The sequence below is a fragment of the Brienomyrus brachyistius genome, unplaced genomic scaffold (assembly GCF_023856365.1).
Source record: "Brienomyrus brachyistius isolate T26 unplaced genomic scaffold, BBRACH_0.4 scaffold36, whole genome shotgun sequence".
Classification (NCBI taxonomy): domain Eukaryota; kingdom Metazoa; phylum Chordata; class Actinopteri; order Osteoglossiformes; family Mormyridae; genus Brienomyrus; species Brienomyrus brachyistius.
The window spans coordinates 1153680-1176709 of record NW_026042311.1 but is presented as its reverse complement, the minus strand read 5'-3'; the positions used below and the strand labels follow the sequence as shown (position 1 = coordinate 1176709).

Here is a 23030-nt window from a genome sequence, read left to right as displayed (position 1 = left end):
CGGTCAGTGCATGCTGAGGTTCACAGTTGTTGAAATTATTGTGATCTTTTGCGTATTTTACTGAACAAATTCTATGCGATCAAACCTAATTTCAGTATGGAGCCCCTCTCACGACATACTGACAAAAATTATAGGGACATTCTGAAGAAACAAAGTGGGATCAAATTAAGAAAATGTGCCCATGATTTAATTAAAATGAGCACAACAAATGTGTCAGTGTTAAATTAATACTGCATCCACACCAATGTGTCCACACCAATCAGTGTTATTTTTAACACTGTACAGTGTGAGGGCTGAGTACAGTGTTAGTCTTTATTAACTCTCATAGTGTTGAATTTACAACCCAGAGTGTTAAGACAATGTGTCTCCACCTCTTCCCAGACTACAAGCCCATATGTGTGGCACACAGGTACAACATGGGTGGTCCATATCTGCCCCATTTTAATGTCTCATTTAAACTCATTTGGACATTCAGCTGCTGTGTTTTATTAACCCACCATAATGAGAAATAGTCAGACCAACAGGGGCTTTTCTTTTTAATGTAAATTTTATGTCAGCTTAGTTTCTTATGATCAAAGAATTGTTTTTATATAAGCAAATTTGCTTGTGTGTTGAGGTTAAATAAGAGCAAGGACATTGAAAACGTTCATTTTAAATGTGTTTATTTAAGCATGACTAAATAGATTTTTTTCAGTTAGGATAAGAAAGAACCAGTCAAGCCCTCCTAAGAACCACCTGTGGTATAAAAGAGAGTGAAATGTGTGGCACCAGTCACCAAACACTGATTATGAAGCTAGACTGTGTTAGACTGCATAACATAATTATTTATCGGGGCTGAGAGCTACCTTAGTGGTTGAAGGACCGCATTCCCCTTAAAGCAGATATAATGGGTGTTGGCCTCGTTGCCTTTGTGCCTCAACTTAGGATAGAACAATAAATCAAATCAGTTTGTTCATTTTATATTCAGATTTTAATTAAGCTTAATTTTTAGAAACCAAGGCATATTATTTACAAGCCTGAGCAAAATCGAGGATGGTATGGCCCTGATATTAGTTCCTAACGCATAAGAATCGATTTCTGTCGTTTTTTGTTCTCTCGCCTTATTTATCACAATTGTGATAGATTAAAAAAAAATCTGTGAAGTCAAAAACTGTCCTGTGTCATGCTATGCAAATATACATCCAGCACCATTGGTCTACAGGGGAGTGGGCGGTACCAGGAGCTGCACAGAAAAGGGTATCATCTGTCCTGACACCTTTGTACATGTTAATTATCCAAGGGCAGGACTGGCAATCAAATACTCCCCCAAACCATTAAAATATATACCACTCTGGAGACTTGCCTCAATCTCAAAGAGTTTTTCCTCTGACTCACGTTTAACATACTATAAGACCACATAGCAGAAAAAAGTCAACAAGATCTCCTGCTTGGAAAGACTCACCACGCCCTACATTAAGGCCGCTACTGCAGCTGACACCAACACACATCAGTTTGCGTACAGGGCAAACGGGTCAACAGAGGAAGCCATAATAACAGCTCTCCACACAGCCCTGAAACATCTGGACAACAGCAACACCTATGTGAGGGTGCTGGGTCTGGACTTCAGCTCCGCCTTTAATACTGAGCAACCTGGGCCTCAGAAGCTCACTGGATAATGGACTTCCTCAGCAACAGACCCCAGAACATCAGGATAGGAGACCACATTTCTCTCCTCCTGAACACAGGCACGACGTAGGGGTGTGTCCTCAGTCCTCTCCTCCATTCAGCAGCTGAGGCAATGGTGACAGTAATAACCTGGAACTTAACACACACAGTGGACTTCAGGAGAGCCAAGCCAGCTAAGCACTCTGCCCTCTACATCGATGGAGAAGAGGTAGAGAGGGTGGAGAGCTTCAAGTTCCTAGGGGTTCACAAGCATCTCTCACCAGGTGGGGAAGGCACAATAAAGAACGTACTTCCTCAGTGCCCCCTCCTCAGGCCCACCTCCCCCAAAAGCTGCTGACCAGTTTTTACCACTCTACCATTGAGAGCCTATGGTAGAAAAATCAATGGTTATGCAAATTCAATTGTAATTTCAATCAGTAATTATCAGAGAAATTCATAATGACTTTGTTGATTTAAATACAATGATTTTTTTTTTCTGCCCACCACCATCCCCCCTCTTCGGAAGACAACTTTATTTTTTAAATTAAATTAAATTTAAATTAAAGTTACAGTGTAAAGATATTCAATTCTAGTGTGGCCACTCCGAACTCACCCACCCTACTACCGTGATTATACAAAAAATAAATAAGTAGATAAATATGTGAGTGAATGGTGTGTGAGTGTGCCCTGCGATGGGCTGGCCCCCCATCCAGGGTTGTTCCCTGCCTCGTGCCCATTGCTTCCGGGATAGGCTCCGGACCCCCCGCGACCCAGTAGGATGAGTGGTTTGGACAATGGATGGATAATAAAGGTGGGATGGAGAAAACGAAGTGTAGGGGAATGCAGATAACAAACAACCATGACACACATAACACTCATTACAAGGACATCAAACGACAAAACAGTAACAGCAGGATAATGATGACAACAATAAAAAGTTATAACAACAATAATATCAACAACAATAATAATCGTAATAACGTTACAAATAGTTATTATATATATATATATGTAACATATACACATGTGATCATACACATATACACAAATATTTTAATTCCTATCAGTTACTCTGAAAAGTAATAATAATAAAGATACTGATCGCTCAACCTCGTATGCAGCCATTCTTGTATGTGCAAGTGTAGGTGTGAACTGATTTGTCATTCGATGTGATGGCAGTTGATGCCGTCGGGGGGCATGACAATGCAGTGATTATAATGATTAATTGCTGCTTTGAAATGGTTATTATACTGAACATGTAATGCAATAATGCAAGCTTGCTTAAGTAATGGTGAAGATGAAAAAAGTAACTGTTTATTGTAATTAAATACACTGTAATTAAGTGGATAGCCTAAATGTTACAGAATATTTTGTCGAATGTTAAGTGAAATACCACGTTTATATAGACTGATATTTCATAACTGAAGCACATTATGAATTTGCCTAAAATACAATGTTTCCCAAACATGGAGCGTGGGACACTACGGGATTTAACGAGACAGTACTTTGAAGCTATACGGTAAGGAGCCCTAAAGCCCCAGGATTTTTCTTTTATCTTGTGCCCAAAGGTTATCTTGCTGGAAAAAAATTATGTTCAAATATATACCTGTTACACTATATACACTTATCTTCCTAATATGTCCAGGGAAAGTCTGAGCCTGTTTAGTCAAATATGCATCTCATTTTGGATAAAAATGGCTACCAAATAAATTCTGATGGAATTGTTTGGTTAATTTTAATGATTGTAATGACTATATTTGTACCGTAGCTATTGGGTGAGTGGCATTGTGACTCGGTGTAGAGCACTGTCACCTCACACTGTCACCTCACACTGTCACCTCACACCAACAGGGTTGAGGGTTTGGACCAGACAACCATGAGAAGGATGATCCTGCAAAACACTGAAGGCAGAAGTGATGCTTTCTGTGACTCTGGGAGATCAGCCTTTATTCTGCTGAGCAGTTACGAATGTTTTGTTTTTTGGTTGTCTGTCCATTTTCTGAATCTGCTTGTTCTGTTTAGGATCATGTGGGGTCCAGAGACTGCAGCTGCAGGGGAAGAACCCGAGAGGGGGAACCAACCGATCACAGGGCGCACTCACACAGCAGTCACTCACACAGCAGTCACTCACAGCAGTCACTCACAGCATTCACTCACACAGCAGTCACTCACACAGCAGTCACTCACAGCATTCACTCACACAGCAGTCACTCACACAGCAGTCACTCACACAGCAGTCACTCACAGCAGTCACTCACACAACAGTCACTCACACAGCAGTCACTCACAGCATTCACACTCACAGCAGTCACTCACACAGCAGTCACTCACACAGCAGTCATTCACACAGCAGTCACTCACACAGCAGTCACTCACACAGCATTCAGTCACACAGCGGTCACTCACACAGCAGTCACTCACACAGCAGTCACTCACACACCCTTCACTCACACAGCAGTCACTCACACAGCATTCACTCACAGCAGTCACTCACACACCCTTCAGTCACACAGCATTCACTCACAGCAGTCACTCACACAGCAGTCACTCACACACCCTTCAGTCACACAGCATTCACTCACACAGCAGTCACTCACACAGCAGTCACTCACACACCCTTCAGTCACACAGCAGTCACTCACACAGCATTCAGTCACACAGCATTCAGTCACACAGCAGTCACTCACACAGCATTCAGTCACACAACAGTCACTCACACAGCAGTCACTCACACACCCTTCAGTCACACAGCAGTCACTCACACACCCTTCAGTCACACAGTATTCACTCACACATGTGCACCTATTGACAATTTGATAAATGCAGTTAATTGGGGGGGATCGTTGTACCTGGAGAAAACCCCCCAACAACAGAGTGTGAGGTAACAGTGCTAATCACTGCACCACTGTGCCCTCCCCCTCGTGGTTATATTTTTATCTTATTTTACTTTTTCTTTCAAGAGTGCACAAAATCAAATCCAAGTTTCTAGCTTGCTTCAAGATAATGAACACAAATGTAAGACATGTAATGAAAGTAAACTGGTTTTGTATTTTTAATGTACTGGTTTGTGTGGAGGAGGAAGAAATTCTTTACTGTGACACAATATGGGCACAATTGCACCACAATTGCAGGTAGACCTGAAGGCCAAATATGCAGAGATCTGCCAAGCCTTTTTGTTCACGGTTGGTAAGCTTGAAGTTAGAATATCGAAACATGAATATTTTGTATGCATATATCAGCTTGGCCATGAAGCGGGCTTGATGCAATGCACCAGATTTGGTAATATGAACACCACGGGGAGGCACAGCACCCAGAAACACAATGGCTAGGTAAAGTAGTTCTCTGTAGTCATCACAGGGTTATGCAGTCTGCAGCTGAGAAACGTGTGACTTCTGCTCGGAAGTCGTGCACTGCTGCGGCTACTTGTGAGTCGCCAATTCCCGCCTTGTAGTCATTGTGAACTGAACTAGACCAAAATGACTTGAAACGTTTGAACAGTCCAATTTCTGGACCACTTGTTGGACCCATAACTCCTACAAATACTTCGTCTAGCATTAGTTAATGAATGTGATGACGGTAAGCCAAATACAGCAGGTCTGAATTAATCTTGCCTTCAAACTACACACAGGCACTATTTTTTCGCCCAGTATTGCTCGCTGTGGTATCAAAACTGAGTGCTTTTATACGATCCTTAATTCCCCATGACTCAACCTCTTCCAGTATTGCATTAGCCATTGCTTCACCAGTGCTAGCGCTGTTTGGCAATGCGAAGAAGTCGATCAACTCCAGACCCAGACACAATGATTGGAAGGTGGTCCACTGTTTGCCTTCAGTTCAGTTGCTCTGAGAAAATTATGCTTTTGCATGCATGTTAAATGGAAGAGTGGTTGATATTGAAGTCATCGACTTTCTGCCCAGAAGCATGAACAGCAGCAGAGTGTGTGCACTGCACTGCGAAAACTTGTTTTGGTGCAGCCAAGTGATTCTACAACATCAGCAGTCAGTAAGTTCCTTCCTCTCTTTCAGCTTATTTTGTTTTCTACAGCCGCACGTCCAAACACTCTTTATGTTGAATCAGAAGATTCAGAGTGACTTGAGGAGAGCGCAATACTTTGGTTCAACAAATCTAGTTCCGCTTTCTGTTTTTCTTCCCACTTACAGCGTTTATCCGGTTAATGATCAGTTCTGCATTTTTATTTAATAAAACTAAAGTGACTGTTGGTGGTAAAGCATTCTGCTACAGGGCCCCTATACTGTGGAATGGCTTACCAGCCTATGTCCGGGATGCTGAATCGGTCTGTCTTTAAATCTCGACTGAAGACCTATTACTTCAGCTTAGCTTACCCACAAGTTAACACTTAACACCGTAATTATGGCTGCTGATGCTGCTGTACGTGCCATTTCTACCTACCGTGCTTGTCCATTAATGTATCAGTGCACTCTGACACCTGCACTCTCTGCCTTCCTTCCCACATGTCTGGAGGGTGCCCGAGGGGGCACCTTCTGAGCTGCCATCAGGGTCTACAGAAGGGTGCCATCACAGATGTGACCTGTGATTTATGACGATGTCGGTGCAGCTTCCATCCTGCCACCCGACAGGCCTATGTGGAGGACTGTCTCACTGATGGACTTTAACTAGGACCGGATCACAGTTTACACCTTGCTCTTAGCAAACAATCTGGCTACTTCTCTACCTTCGTCCAGTAATGTTAGCATGGCCAGGGGGGTGGGGCTGCCAGTTGACCTTGGACCCCCAGAGGTTTTTTCTCCCCACTTGGGAGTTTTTGGTTCCTCTCCTCCACTGTCATCTGACTTTCTCTTTCATTTTTCCATTTTCACTGTTTCTGTGTTCTGTCGTTATCTCTGTTAAGGATGTTCCGCAACACACTCCTGTAAAGTGCATTGGGGCAACTTTGTTGTAAAAACTGCTATATAAAAATAAATTGAATTGAATTTACCAATGAAATGTTACATGAGTTTGGACATATCACACAGCCATAATAGAAAATTACAATCTTTAGACAACATACACACAAACCACAGATGCTAATGGATTAAACTGCAGAGAGTATACATTCTGATTCTATAATGCAGAAATTGGCCAAATAGATTGAGAGTGACTTGAGGAGAGTGCAATACTTTGGTTCAACAAATCTAGTTCCACTTTCTGTTTTTCTTCCCACTTACAGCGTTTATCCGGTTAATGTTCAGTTCTGCTTTTTTCTTTACCGACGATGCATCCACGCCTGCCATGACACCCTTTCGGCCTTGTTCACATTGTGCAAGCAGAAAGGCTTTGTCTTCTTCAGCATTAATTAATGACAATGCATCTGGTGAGCAATGTCAAATAAATCACAGAATGTCTCTGTGAAGCCTTCTTCGTCTGCTGTCTGCGATTCAGTCCGACGTCCTTGGTTATTCTTTGGCCTTTTTTCCATTTATAAGGGCCACCCTAGTGCATAATATAATCATAAATAGGGCTGTCCAAAATGAAGGTGTATATTATGTGACGACTGTTTTATTAAATATTCTATCATTTATTACATTGTGTTGCAAATCACAGTTAGTGGTAGTACATTTCAAGCTATTTGATACATTTGAATGATAGACTAGACAAATAAAAGTTAACAAGACATAAGGCTATCCTTGTAATCATTTTACATAAACTATGCTTTGAACCTACAGAAAATGTGCTATATCCTGGTATGTATCAACGAGATATGAAATGACCTAAAATGTCACATGAATTTGGACATATCACACAGCCATAATAGAAAATTACAATCTTTAGACAACATACACAGAAAACACAGATGCTAATTAGATAAACTGCAGAGAGTATAAATTTTATTGTATAATGCAGAAATTCTAAGCCTGAAATCTGCGCTTAATTCATTGCAATGAAATGGTGCAGGAAAATGACTGTACCTTCTACAACGATCTCCCCTTTGCAGCTGTCATTCTGGATCACTGGAAAATGAAGAGTCCTCTTCTATCGCCTTGGCCTTTTTCTTGGCTTTCTCATAACTTTCTACATAAAAAAATATGCCGAGAAAAACAAATACAATCAGTGAATGAAATATAAAAACTTTTTTGGAGCTGAGTGGGTGATATGCCTCAATGTAATGGTACTGTATACTAACAAATTAGTGTTAACAAATGGTCAAGGTTAATTCACTGACACACAAAAACTTACCTGTTGAATAGGCAATTTCACCTGCATAACACTGCCAGGAAATGTCAGGTTTTACCTGATTGGTTGCAGCTTTTCTTATTTTGTCTGGCGAAGCAAATGTTGGCCACGGACACTTCTTCTCCCCCTTCATCCAGTGTTTGCTCACCACTGCTACTTCTTCCCGCTCAGGAAATTCCACCACATAAAATTCTGCCATCTACATGATTAGAAAAAGTGAACTCTAACTGCAACAGCATATTAAACTATCCATCCATCCATCCATTTTCCAAACCGCTTATCCTACTGGGTCACGGCGGGTCCGGAGCCTATCCCGGAAGCAATGGGCATGAGGCAGGGAACAATGCAGGATGGGGGGCCAGCCCTTCACAGGGCACACTCACACACCATTCACTCACACATGCGCACCTATGGGCAATTTAGCAACTCCACTTAGCCTTAGCATGTTTTTGGACTGTGGGGGGAAACCAGAGTACCCGGAGGAAACCCCACGATGACACGGGGAGAACATGCAAACTCCGCACACATGTGACCCAGGCGGAGACTCGAACCCGGGTCCCAGAGGGGTGAGGCAACAGTGCTAACCACTGCACCACCATGCTGCCCCATGCTGTGACTCATTTTCAATAAATGGTAATGCTGACCCTACGCTATTTATTGCAAAAGCTTACACTTCCACACAGCTTTCTGGACAAAAATCCATTGCGACATACATTGTTTTTACAAAATACAATGCATATTTATTTATTAACAAGCTGTGCCTGCATTTTTCTATTATATGTGTGGAATTAGTTTCAGCTGAGACTCAAAATAGAGGGTGGTAGGCTACTCGTGATATGAATTAGTTTCAGCTGAGACTCATAATAAAGGGTAGTAGGCTACTCGTGATATGAATTAGTTTCAGCTGGGACTCATAATAGAGGGTGGTAGGCTACTCGTGATATGAATTAGTTTCAGCTGAGACTCATAATAGAGGGTGGTAGGCTACTCGTGATATGAATTAGTTTCAGCTGAGACTCATAATAGAGGGTGGTAGGCTACTCGTGATATGAATTAGTTTCAGCTGAGACTCATAATAAAGGGTAGTAGGCTACTCTTGATATGAATTAGTTTCAGCTGAGATTAATAATAGAGAGTGGTAGGCTACTTGTGATATGAAATAGTTTCAGCTGAGATTCATAATAAAGGGTAGTAGGCTACTCGTGATATGAATTAGTTTCAGCTGGGACTCATAATAGAGGGTGGTAGGCTACTCGTGATATGAATTAGTTTCAGCTGAGACTCATAATAGAGGGTGGTAGGCTACTCGTGATATGAATTAGTTTCAGCTGAGACTCATAATAGAGGGTGGTAGGCTACTCGTGATATGAATTAGTTTCAGCTGAGACTCATAATAGAGGGTGGTAGGCTACTCGTGATATGAATTAGTTTCAGCTGAGACTCATGATAGAGGGTGGGATCTACTCGTGATATGAATTAGTTTCAGCTGAGACTCATAATAGAGGGTGGTAGGCTACTCGTGATATGAAATAGTTTCAGCTGAGACTCATAATAGAGGGTGGTAGGCTACTCGTGATATGAATTAGTTTCAGCTGAGACTCATAATAGAGGGTGGTAGGCTACTCGTGATATGAATTAGTTTCAGCTGAGACTCATAATAGAGGGTGGTAGGCTACTCGTGATATGAATTAGTTTCAGCTGAGACTCATGATAGAGGGTGGGATCTACTCGTGATATGAATTAGTTTCAGCTGAGACTCATAATAGAGGGTGGTAGGCTACTCGTGATATGAAATAGTTTCAGCTGAGACTCATAATAAAGGGTAGTAGGCTACTCGTGATATGAATTAGTTTCAGCTGAGACTCATAATAGAGGGTAGTAGGCTACTCGTGATATGAATTAGTTTCAACTGAGACTCATAATAGAGGGTGGTAGGCTACTCGTGATATGAATTAGTTTCAGCTGAGACTCATAATAGAGGGTGGTAGGCTACTCGTGATATGAATTAGTTTCAGCTGAGACTCATAATAGAGGGTGGTAGGCTACTCGTGATATGAATTAGTTTCAGCTGAGACTCATAATAAAGGGTAGTAGGCTACTCTTGATATGAATTAGTTTCAGCTGAGATTAATAATAGAGAGTGGTAGGCTACTTGTGATATGAAATAGTTTCAGCTGAGATTCATAATAAAGGGTAGTAGGCTACTCGTGATATGAATTAGTTTCAGCTGGGACTCATAATAGAGGGTGGTAGGCTACTCGTGATATGAATTAGTTTCAGCTGAGACTCATAATAGAGGGTGGTAGGCTACTCGTGATATGAATTAGTTTCAGCTGAGACTCATAATAGAGGGTGGTAGGCTACTCGTGATATGAATTAGTTTCAGCTGAGACTCATAATAGAGGGTGGTAGGCTACTCGTGATATGAATTAGTTTCAGCTGAGACTCATGATAGAGGGTGGGATCTACTCGTGATATGAATTAGTTTCAGCTGAGACTCATAATAGAGGGTGGTAGGCTACTCGTGATATGAAATAGTTTCAGCTGAGACTCATAATAGAGGGTGGTAGGCTACTCGTGATATGAATTAGTTTCAGCTGAGACTCATAATAGAGGGTGGTAGGCTACTCGTGATATGAATTAGTTTCAGCTGAGACTCATAATAGAGGGTGGTAGGCTACTCGTGATATGAATTAGTTTCAGCTGAGACTCATGATAGAGGGTGGGATCTACTCGTGATATGAATTAGTTTCAGCTGAGACTCATAATAGAGGGTGGTAGGCTACTCGTGATATGAAATAGTTTCAGCTGAGACTCATAATAAAGGGTAGTAGGCTACTCGTGATATGAATTAGTTTCAGCTGAGACTCATAATAGAGGGTAGTAGGCTACTCGTGATATGAATTAGTTTCAACTGAGACTCATAATAGAGGGTGGTAGGCTACTCGTGATATGAATTAGTTTCAACTGAGACTCATAGTAGAGGGTGATAGGCTACTCGTGATATGAATTAGTTTCAACTGAGACTCATAATAGAGGGTGGTAGGCTACTCGTGATATGAATTAGTTTCAACTGAGACTCATAGTAGAGGGTGATAGGCTACTCGTGATATGAATTAGTTTCAGCTGGGACTCATAATAGAGGGTGGTAGGCTACTCGTGATATGAATTAGTTTCAGCCAAATCATCTAACAATGAACTGTGTTACTCTGTGAGGGGGTGTTGCATCTTGGCTATTTGTGCCCTTGAGAGGTAAAGTGGGCTATCCCACATTTTTGACCCCTACCCCCTTTTTATTGAATATTTTCAATTGGATAAGTTGTTATTATCTAAGTCATACCTCTGTGCTACCTATGATATATATCAATTGTAGGGTATAGGCACACTGATTTTTTTACTTTGGAGCTCATTTTTTCAAAACCTTGTTTTTGTGGGATAGCCCACTTTACCTCTCAAGGGCACATTAGCAGGCTAGGTGTTGAGCTTTGATTATACCTTCTGCATCCATGAGTATAACGCTACACTTGCAAGGGCACCAACTTCACAAGCACTGGGAAAGCTGTTATCCAACTGTTAGCTTCTGTCCTGTTCTCACCGAGCGGCCACACGCCACTTTCTTGCTTTCCACACTTTTAATGCTTTAATGTTAACGTTTTAACATTGTCAGAATGAACGAACAAACGAACAAATCGATGTCTTTGGAATATAATCATATATAATCAGTCTTTCCTTTGCAGCTGCTTAAAATGGTTAACGTTGTGATTTATTGTGCTATGTAATTTTCTTATACTGTTAAATAGAATGCAAAGTCTTCATATATTATAGACCATAAATTTTCCAAATCCAAGTTCTCTGAAGCGGGTGAATCTGAATACAAAAGAAAGTCAAATGGGAAAGTCAAATGGTAACAAACCTTCACATTATCCAAGACATAAGGTAAAGATTAAAAACAAATCAAATAAAAATGAAACTAGTCTTTTTCAGATGATTTTCTCAGTCGAGCCAGTCAGAAACTATCAACATGTAAATGAATGACTCATTGGCCAAACACACCCTGATCTTATAACCAAACTATTTCTTTTGTGCAAAAAGCGCCATCTAGCGGTCATTATGTGTCAGTGTCCTTATCGAAAGACTTAGTGTTCTTATGCCGCCTGGCCGCACTATAAGTAGGTAAAACCAACACGGTGCTTCTAGTGTTAACTGTTTATTTGTGTTAGCATTTGTGAGGAGTCTGCAGTAGACTGAGTTTCGGTGGGTTGTCGGATGGACAGGGTTGTGATAGGGTCACTTTTATGACTGCATGAAGTGCTCTTTTACCATGGTCCACAAAATGACAGGTAATTTACTCAACAGTGACACTTCAAATGTGGCATTTATTATAAGTGCGCAGGCTTCATCATGCACAGGCTTTTCAGACAGGTGCTCAAACAGGGGGGCATGGCCGATGGGTACTTTTTGCCGCTGAAAATATTCGTGATCGCGTGGTGGGGGATATGGGCAGGATTCAGTGTAGTGTAGCACCGGGGAGATCCGCGCATCCCAGCATGCCTTGCGAGCACTCATGTATGTAGCCCTGTGTCTGTGTAATTGTAAATAGCCCTTGTATTGTTGTTGTTATGGTCAGTCGTTTTCCTGATCGTGGCGTGTATGTTTACCCATAACCAACATGTCCTGTGTGTGCCCTGTCCAGTCCTCACATGTTCCTAGCTTGTAGAACCATCCCATCATGTGTGCACCTTACAGTTTGCCGTCTGACTGTAGAAATTGATTATATTGACATTGAATTACTGGAAATATTTGCTTGTCCTTTGATTAATGATTGACACATTGACATATTGTCATTGAATCACTGTAAATACTGTACATGGTTAACATATGATTAATATGATTAACATAAGAACTACTCCTACATTTGTACTACCGTGTAAGATATTGTGTACGGCCTACTGTGACTGCTTCATAACTACAGGTCTTTGTGCACCAGTTGGGGCAGCTTCGAATCCCTTCATCCCCCTCCTTACTCTGCTGTTCATCTCTCCAAAGTCTGATCTCTCTTCAGGGTCTGCGAAACCAACCGCAGGCAGCTCTCATGAGGCAAAGACACTTAGTATTTAAAATAATCTCTTCTTGCTTAAGGCCTAAGACATAACATATCATTGAACTATATCTACTATGAAAGTTACTGAAGGAACATGTAACAAATAACACAAGTGAAATACTGATGTCAACAAACAAGACCTTCACCTCAAGTAGCAACTATATTTGTTAATGATTTGTACTTCAGTGGTAACGGTGTTACTACTAAGTATTTGTGTCCCCTCAAGCAAAGTGTGATCTCAGTTTCTTTAATTTGTGATTTTGAGTTTATCATACTACCTATTCAATTATTTAATTATCATAAACAGGTGTCACAATATTATAAAATGTTGTATTCACATCATTTCCTCGCAATAGTCCTCTTTGGAATAATAGATATTTTTACGGAGGACTGAAATTATATTCAATAATCATTGGATAGAAAGGGATAGCTGGCCTATTTTTCATTTAATGGATCATAATTATGATTTGTTATATCACAGTCAATTTGTTCTAAAATAGGGGGTGGCATGGTGGTGCAGTGGTTAGCACTGTTGCCTCACACACATGTGTGCAGAGTTTGCATGTTCTCCCCATGTTGTCGTGGGGTTTCCTCCGGGTACTCCGGTTTCCCCCCACAGTCCAAAAACATGCTGAGGCTAATTGGACTTGCTAAATTGCCCATAGGAGTGCGTGTGTGAGTGCATGGTGTGTGAGTGTGCCCTGCTATGGGCTGGCCCCCCATCCTGGGTTGTTCCCTGCCTCGTGCCCATTGCTTCCGGGATAGGCCCCGGACCCCCCGCGACCCAGTAGGATAAGCGGTTTGAAAAATGGATCTTCTAAAATATAACATTACTTGTTCAGTTAAAAGATTTTTTTCCCCTCCCCCCTCTGTGGAGGACTGCTTTATTTCTATTAATTTATTTAGTTTTATTTATTTCCTCAGGAGAGGGAGAGAGAGGGAAAGAAGGAAGAAAATGGAAAAGAGGGGAGATAGAGATAGAGGGAGAGAAAAGAGAAAAAAAACACAGATAATCTGCTTTAATACCTGCTGATGAGAGAAAACAACAACCAACATCTGTACGAATCACAATGAACAGAAGCAACAGCAGAACAAGACAGTGTGTGTCTGTGACAACCTGTGTGTGTCTGTGAGAACCTGTGTGTACACCTGTATGTGTCTGTGAGAACCTGTGTGTACACCTGTATGTGACTGTGAGTACCTGTGTGTACACCTGTATGTGTCTGTGAGAACCTGTGTGTACACCTGAGTGTGAACCCGGACCCCAGACATCCAGAGGCCCCCCAGGGCATGGGAGCCCCCAGAGGACCACCGCAGGGAGAATAGCAGCCCCTCACCCAGAAAAGGGCAGAGGAGAGCTCCGGAGGGAGGCCATCCGGCAGCCACAGTGCAGGAGCCCCAGGGGGCCGTGGCGGCGAGCCCGCAGGCTCTGCCGGCGGCCGGCCCCACCAGGGCAGACCGGGCCCTGGGCCAAGAGATCCAAGGGCCCCCCCACCCCCCAGCAAGGGCCCGACAGAGCCAGGAGGGCCGGACCCCGTCAGGCAACTGTCGAGGGTGAGCCAGCACCCACCCGAGCATCCAGCCCCGGACATCGAGAACCACCAACGCACCAGCAGCCGGGGGCCCCATCCACCAGCAGGGAGTGTGGCGGGGGGGAATGGAGCCCGAGATGTTCTCAGGTGGAGTCTAGGACCCAATCTGACATATGCGTATAGACAAACAGGCGCACACATATACAAGCATACGTTCCCACATAAACAAATATTCACACATTCACCAAACACAGAGACACACAGAAATGAACGCTGTACACATACTCTCACTCCCCATATATACTCTATGTGGACCCCTATTTTTCCTCTGGCGAGGAGACCAGAAGATCACCCCGGACCCCGCAGCCGAGAAGCCCACCAGCCCAGACCCCGACCGGACGGCCAGCTCTTCCTCTCAGCCCCCAGCTCCAAATGGCGAACAGAGAACGGGGGAGTGAAAAGACCCCATGCCCCCCTTCGCCCACTCAGATGTGGTGTTGGTGTGTGTTGTTCTACAGTGCTTTTAAAACAGGTGAAGGGCATGGCACTAACCACCCCCTGCCGACCAACAGCTGGTGTTAGCTCGGCCTCTCCCCAGAGCCCTCAATGTCTATGTGTGATTAGAATTGAGATGTGGGCCCTGGGACCAGAGGTAAGGCTGAATGAACAGACCGCCCTCTGGATGCCATTCTGTGTGCCCATCCCCAACGCCCTAAATGTATGTGTCATGAGAGAGTCAGTAATGAGAGTGTCTACGTTGTAGTGTATGAAATAGGTACAGGTGGTCGCGAGGGGACAGAGGAGGAATACCTACCCTGCATCCCAGCAACGCACCTACACCTCAAAGCCCTACATGTGTGGTGGTGTGATGGAGCGGGAGGAGGGAAGCATTTAGGGATGGGGAGGAAAGGAATGGGGGGGGGCAAAATACCTCCCCCCCCCGGAGCCAGCTCCCCCGCTGACCCCCATAGGCACTCCCCATTCCCCGAAATCCATCCAGGGAGGGGGGCCCAGGCCCATCCAGACTGTGGCCCAAGGCAGCGGCACCACCGGGCCCCACAGAGCCCAAGGCGCCCCACCGGGCCCCCCGGGGCCCAGGGCAGCTCACCAGAACCCACCACAGAGGAAAAACTACACCCGCCCCAACAGTCTGTTAACTCCCAGATTGCATAAGACGAAAGACATCCAGGTTGAGTCCATCCTCCTCCTCTATTGGATTCCCCCCCCCCCCCCGCAGAGTGGATACCCCAAAAGCAGGGACCCCCTGCGGACAGATGCCCCCCTGCATGCACCAACCCACACCCCAGCAACACACCCACCAGGACCCAAGCCCCCCCAGCCCAGCCGGAACCCCGGCCCGGAGGCAGAGCGCCCCCAGAACCCCAAGCCCGCCCCGGATCTACCCAGCAGCAGCACGGCCACCAGGCCGGTAACCTACGTCCGCCGGCACAGACTCCCCCAGCAGCGCCGCCTGCAGCCGCCAGAAGGACCCCACCCAAGAGCCACCAAAGCCCCATCCAGGCCAGGACCGCAGTCCCAGTGCCGAACCACCCCCAGGGAACCCCCAGATGCCCCGAGCCAATATGCCCCCCCCATGCCAACGACACTGACCAAAGCAGGACAAAACCCTGACCCCCCACCCCCACTAGGTGATGGAGCTGATCAAAGGAGCCCAGAGAGATTGATCTAGTGTGGCGGCAGAAGCTGTATCAAGACTAATATGGTTCAACAAACTGTCTCTATATTGGTTGATATTAAGATTATTTTTATTTTTCCAGTTCATAAGGACAGTCAGAGGCGACATGGTGGTGCAGTGGTTAGCACTGTTGCCTCACACCTCTGGGACCCGCGTTCGAGGCTCCTCCTGGGTCACATGTGTGTGGAGTTTGCATGTTCTCCCCATGTCGTCGTGGAGTTTCCTCCGGGTACTCCGGTTTCCCCCCACAGTCCAAGAACATGCTGAGGCTAATTGAACTTGCTAAATTGCCCGTAGGTGTGCATGTGTGAGTGAATGGTGTGTGAGTGTGCCCTGCGATGGGCTGGCCCCCCATCCTGGGTTGTTCCCTGCCTTGTGCCCATTGCTTCCGGGATAGGCTCCGGACCCCCCGCAACCCAGTAGGATAAGCGGTTTGGAAAATGGATGGATGGATGGATAAGGACAGTCTTCTTAGCAATGCATAAGGTGGTGAAAGCCATGTGGGTTGTGTTAATCTCTGTAGTGACACGATCTAGGTCGCCCATGACTGAAGGAGAGGCTGGAATGGTACATTTCAGAAAGTGTCCTGTATATTTTAGGCAGTAATTTGGGGGTTTTGAGATTAAGGAATTCTGCCACACTTGGTGATATTTGTAATTTCATTTGATTAGACCTTAATTTCTTTTTTACTATAGATTTAACTTTTTGATATTCTAAAAATCTATTCTTGTTAATCCCATATTGTTTAACTAATATGTCAAAGGGAATAAAGTCTATTCCTTCGAATATATGTTCCAAGTATTTAATACCTTTACAACTCCAATCTGGGAAGTTTATCATATTATTATTTAGTAGTACATCAGGGTTGTTCCAGATGGGAGTACGTTTGCATGGGATTAATGAAGACTCAGTCGCTTTTAGAAACTCCCACCACGCTGTCAGAGAAGAGCTGATACTGATGCTTTTGAAGTATTCGTGTCGTTTAATGTTTGAGCTAATGAATGGTAGATCCGAAATCTTTATATTATTGCATAGTGCTTGTTCTACGTCTAGCCAAGGCTCATCTAAGAGGGTATGTTTTAACCACCCTGAGATGTTTTGGAGCCTGTTGGCTAAGAAATAGTGGTGAAAGTTAGGCAGATCTAGTCCTCCTTTGTCCTTAGTCCTTTGCAGTGTTTTTAAGCTAATACGTGGGGGTTTATCTTTCCAGAGGAATTTAGAGATAGTGGAGTCCAGAGATCTAAACCAGTCAGGTGGTGGTTTGCTCAGGATAATTTCAAATAAATAATTAATTCTTGGCAAAACCATCATTTTTATTGAGGCGACCCTTCCCATAAGTGATATGGGTAGGGACTTCCACCTAACCAGATCATCCTCTACTTTTTTTAAAAGTGGGGTATGGTTTAGTTTAGTTAAATCTGCCAGCCTAGGTGAAACATTAATACCTAAATATTTAATATCTCCAGACTGCAGTGGAGTGGGAGAATTATTCTGGAAAGAGCAATTAATTGGAGAACTGTAGATTTTAACCAAATTATCGAATAATCTGAGACTCTTGAGAAAGAGTTTATTAATATAATTACCTCAAAGAGAGTGCTTTGTTAAGGCTGGAGAAAAAGTAACACATCATCCGCATAAAGACTTACCTTATGTTCTACATTCCTGCGTTTAATGCCTTTGATCACTATAGCCTGTCTAATTGCTGCTGCTAGTGGTTCAATAAAAATTGCAAATAGTGAGGGGGAGAGAGGGCATCCCTGCCTGGTGCCCCTCTTGAGACAGAAACTGGAGGATGTTTGGTCATTCGTCCTGACATATGCTGTTGGGGAACTATATAATATTTTGAACCAGTTTTTGAAAGAGTTTCCGAAACCAAATTTGCGTAAAGCTGCAAATAAAAAATTCCAGTTAACTCTATCAAATGCTTTTTCTGCATCTAGAGACGGGGAGGCATGGTGGTGCAGTGGTTAGCACTGTTGCCTCACACCTCTGGGACCTGGGTTTGAGTCTCCGCCTGGGTCACATGTGTGTGGAGTTTGCATGTTCTCCCCATGTCGTCGTGGGGTTTCCTCCGGGTACTCCGGTTTCCCCCCACAGTCCAAAAACATGCTAAGGCTGATTGGAGTTGCTAAATTGCCCATAGGTGCGCATGTGTGAGTGAATGGTGTGTGAGTGTGCCCTGCGATGGGCTGGCCTCCCATCCAGGGTTGTTCCCTGCCTCGTGCCCATTGCTTCCGGGATAGGCTCCGGACCCCCCGCGACCCAGTAGGATAAGCGGTTTGGAAAATGGATGAATGGATGGATGGATGCATCTAGAGACAATATTGTAATTTGAAGGTTTTTATTGCATGAATAGTCTATCAGGTTAAGTAATCTTTGTGTATTTGTTGATGAGTGCCTCCCTTTTATGAAACCAGTCTGGTCAGGATGAATTATGAAAGGGGTTTTCTCTATTCTTTTTGAGAGAGCTTTGCAGATTATTTTAAGGTCAACGTTAAGGGATATTGGACGATTAGCAAGAGACTAATGTTAGCAGAATTCATATTTGGTGGTAGCCTACCATTTTCCCTGGTCTCTTGCAACATTCTGTGGAATGTTGGTGCCAGAGTTGTCCAGAATTCTTTATAGAATTCTGCTGGAAATCCATCTGGACCTGGCGCCTTTTTATTGGGCATACCGTTCAGGGCTTCCTGGAGTTCACCTGGAGTCAGCGGGGAGTCCAGTGCCATCGCTTGATTGTCTGATAATTTCGGAAGGGTTATACTATCTGTCACGGGAACGCTCGCGATTGCTGGGTGAGCAGGCAAGCAGGAATGCAGTATGCGGGGCAAAACGGGAGTTTAATTGGGAAGACGGGGACCGGCAAACAACTCACGCTTACAAACATCAGGAACATCAATGACGGACAAGGGAAACCGGGGAGACCAGGACTTAAATACACAGGACTAACCAAAGTAACTAGACAAAGCTGGAGACGATCAGGGAAATACACGTGGGTAATCAGGGGGCGTGGCACACACAAGGAGCGGACGAGCCGGGCATGACAGAACCCCCCCCAAAGGCACGCTACTCCGGGCGCGCCAAGGAAGGGGGCGACGGACGGGACGAGGCAAAACAGGACCTGAAAAACAAAAACAGAAATCAACGCGGGACCGGGAACAAGACAGAGGCACAGAACACAGCGAGGGACAAGACAAAGGACAAAACCTGACAGAGGGTCAGGAAAGCAGACAGACAGACGAGAAAGGGCGAAACAGAGGGCACAGGCGGGACACAAGGGCCAGGAGTGAATGGAGGGAACACAGAAGGACGAGGAGCAGAGACGGGAGGAACAAAGCAAGGGGGAGCATAGACAGGCGGGACAAAGACGGAAGGAGGAGGGGAACGAAGGGACAAAGGCAGGAGCGAAGGGAGACAAGGAGGGGGACGAGAGGGGAGCCCGAGGGAGACCCAGCGGGCGACGGGCGGCAGCCGGAGGGGCCGAGGAGACAGGGCGAGGGACCTGCGGAGGGGCCAGGGAGGGAGCAGGAGGGAGCACCAGGGAAGGGGACGAGGGAGCTGGAAGGGGCCAGGGCGAAGGCAAGGCGAGGGGGGGAGCCGCAGCAGGCGGCGACGTCCGACGAGCCGAAGGTAGGGGCCCCGCAGGCGACCGAGGAGCCGCCGTCGGGGAGCCCCCAGGCGACCGACCAGGCACCGGAGGGGGGAGCGAGGCAGGGCGACGAGGCACCGGAGGGGGACCCGCAGGCGACAGCCGACCCGGAGGGCCAGGAACTGCAGGTGCCAACCGAGCCCCAGCGCAGGCGAGGCAGGGCGAGCCAGGGGGCAGGGTGGGCGGGACCCTAGCCCTGCGTCTGTGCCCCCTTCCCCTGCGGGACACAGACAGGCCGACCCTAGGTCGGGGTCGACGTCGCCGGGGCAAGGGACAAGGGGTCACAAGTTCTGTCCCCGAGGGGTCCCATTCCAGCTCCTCCACCTCCGAAGAGGGAGGAGCCAAGATGGAGTCATCCGGGACCACCTCGGGGACGAGGGTGAAAGGGACAGGAGCTGCTGCAGGCGGAGGGGGCGCCTCCGGAGCTCGATCAGCCTCCGGAGGTCTTCAGCCATCCTCTCCAGATCGGAATATGGGGTGTCTGGAGAGAAGGAGGCGAAATCCTGCCCCAGCTGTGCAGCAAGCCTTTCTCCCTCCGGGGGGCCCTGTGGGGCCGGTTCCCCCATCACCCTCCAGTACAGTCCCTGGAGGGTGAAGTACCTGTCAGCGAGGGCCGCGGGCGATACGGGCGTGGTCCCTTTAAGAGGGCGGGGTATTCGAGGGGTGGCTTCCCTCACCGCCTGACACCCTCTCGAAGTTGTCAGCCGCTCGGGCTGGTTATCGCACCGCTTGGGGGGCGGCAGCTGTTCCGCAGGGAGGGGCTCTGGGTCCGGGAAGACGAAGGGCTCGTCCTCGTCATCCTCGCTCGGAGCCCAGAGCCTCGCCAGGGAGCAGGGTCCCAGACCGTACGGTCCCAGGTCGGGACCCAGGACGAGCTGCTCCTCCTCCTCCTGTGGGAGCCAGGGGCTGGAGAGCGAGCAGGCGCCCAGACGGATCGGCTCTTCAGGGAGCTTCTTCCGTCTTCTCCGCTTCTTCTTGTGGTCCGTCATTCTGTCACGGGAACGCTCGCGATTGCTGGGTGAGCAGGCAAGCAGGAAGCAGGAATGCAATATACGGGGCAAAACGGGAGTTTAATTGGGAAGACGGGGACCGGGAAACAACTCACGCTTACAAACATCAGGAACATCAATGACGGACAAGGGAAACCGGGGAGACCAGGACTTAAATACACAGGACTAATCAAAGTAACTAGACAAAGCTGGAGACGATCAGGGAAATACACGTGGGTAATCAGGGGGCGTGGCACACACGGGGAGCGGACGAGCCGGGCATGACACTATCAAGAAACTGATCAATTTCGTCTTTAGATGGGTTTATCTGTGGTGAATATAAAGATTTGTAAAAGTCCCTGAAAATGTTGCTTATTCTGTCAGGATCATATACTGTATCCCCATTTGAGTCTTTAACAGCACATATAGTTGTTTTTTCCTTATTTATTTTTAACTGATTAGCTAAAAAATGACCTGATTTGTTACCATGTTCATAATTTTTCCAGCGAAGTCTTGAGTTTTTTTTATTAATAATTTCATTTAAATCTAGTTTTGCTTTATGTATTTTATTCAGCATTTCCTGTTCCTGGGATGAAACGTAGGCTTCTTCTAAGGATTTGATGGTTTCTTCTAATTCCTGGATACACTTGTTTTCTTTTTTCTTTTTATGTGATGAGAATGAGATTATTTTACCTCTCATCACAGCTTTGCCTGCTTCCCAGAGAACAGATGCTGATGTTCCAGGCAGGTCATTATAGTCTAAATATAAAGCCCACTCTTTTTAAAAATCGTTAATAAAGTCTCCATCTTTAAGCAATGATGTATTAAATCTCCAGTTTCTACTTGGTGGAGTGGCCTTCCTATTTATTAGGGTTAAAGAAACAGGAGCATAATCGCTGACAGCTATAGGGTGTATCTCTGTGTCTGAAATGTCACTCAGCAGAGAGCTACTGACTAGGAAATAATCCAGACGAGAGTAAGAGTGATGGACATGTGAGAAGAAAGTATATTCCCTACGGGTGGGGTGAAGAGAACGCCATGCATCACAAGATCCGGAGTCGCTCATGTACTGTTTAACTATATTTGTAGATTCCCAAATGCGCTGAACAGCTGTACTGAGCCTGTCCATTTCTTTATTTAGTCCAAAGTTGAGGTCGCCCCCCAGAACAAGTGCGTAATCTAGGTGTTCAGAGAGTGCGGTAAAGAAAACGTGGAACAATGAGGGGTTATCAACATTTGTACCATATACTGTATACTAACAATACACAACTTTTTGTTAAGTATAGATAATTTAATGATTATAAATCTACCCTCTGGATCTATAACTGTGAAACTGACATTTGCACATGCAAATGAATGAGGTATAAGCGAGCGTGTACACGCTTGTGTGTGTGTGTGTGTGTCCTATGCGTCTGTGTGCGCTATGCGGTCGGAGTGGTTGTATTGACGCTGACTGCATATGTACGTGGTCGTGCCGTGCAGATGCGTAACGATTGAGGGTTTTGTGTGTGACAGAGTAGAAAAGCAGGTGATCAGTGTAGTGAAAGAAGGGGGAAGTGAGGGATACATACAAAGGGGAAGCTGGTGAGGGTTTACATGGGGACAAGAGAAAAGCGGAAACATCGCTAGTACTATAGCGCTGCGGAGACAGACGGGAATGTATTCAGTATGACATCACGTTAAATTAGCAGATTGACATGAATGAGCTAGAGATATGTTATTGGAAAAGGATTAGAGGAAATAAGAAAAATATATAACGGGTTCTTATCTGGACTGGCATTAATATAACCAGGGAGTGGTACTGGGGTCGCGGTACAGCTGCCCATCCACGTAGAGCCGGTCTACGGCGATGACAGCTAAATACACAGGACTGAATGAAACAAGAAACATCTGATAATGTCGGGGTTTCGTATGAGGTTAACGAGGGGGCGTGGCACACAGGAGGATCGTACGAGCCGAGCGTGACAATACAGATAAATTTAATACTACTAATTTTATATTCATAAATGTAAATACAATAAATCTAACCTATTTTTCCTTGTTCACAAATTAGACCTAATAAATTATATTAATCTAATCAGAAAGTCTAAAAATAAAAAACAATCAGAACTGTATCCTGATTTGATGCGTTTTTACCTGATGTATAGACATAGTGCTAAAATGTTCTGTCATATTTGGTATTGAGATGGTATATTTTACTTTGTAATAACTCTGTCTGAATATCAT

At 45.2% G+C, this 23030-nt stretch overlaps 1 protein-coding gene and 1 long non-coding RNA gene across 2 annotated transcripts in view; one reads left to right on the top strand and one right to left on the bottom strand.

Annotated features, from left to right (window-relative positions):
• Positions 1–23030, top strand: part of LOC125721930 (protein NLRC5-like) — a gene marked incomplete at its 3' end in the record, with an annotated part of 510329 nt that overhangs the window by 292300 nt on the left and 194999 nt on the right. The window lies entirely within an intron of this gene.
• Positions 7077–8088, bottom strand: LOC125721981 (uncharacterized). Its single transcript, XR_007386034.1, has 3 exons — positions 7896–8088; positions 7573–7675; positions 7077–7096 (listed from the first exon to the last, which is right to left on the bottom strand). It is a non-coding gene; the product is annotated as an uncharacterized LOC125721981 (long non-coding RNA).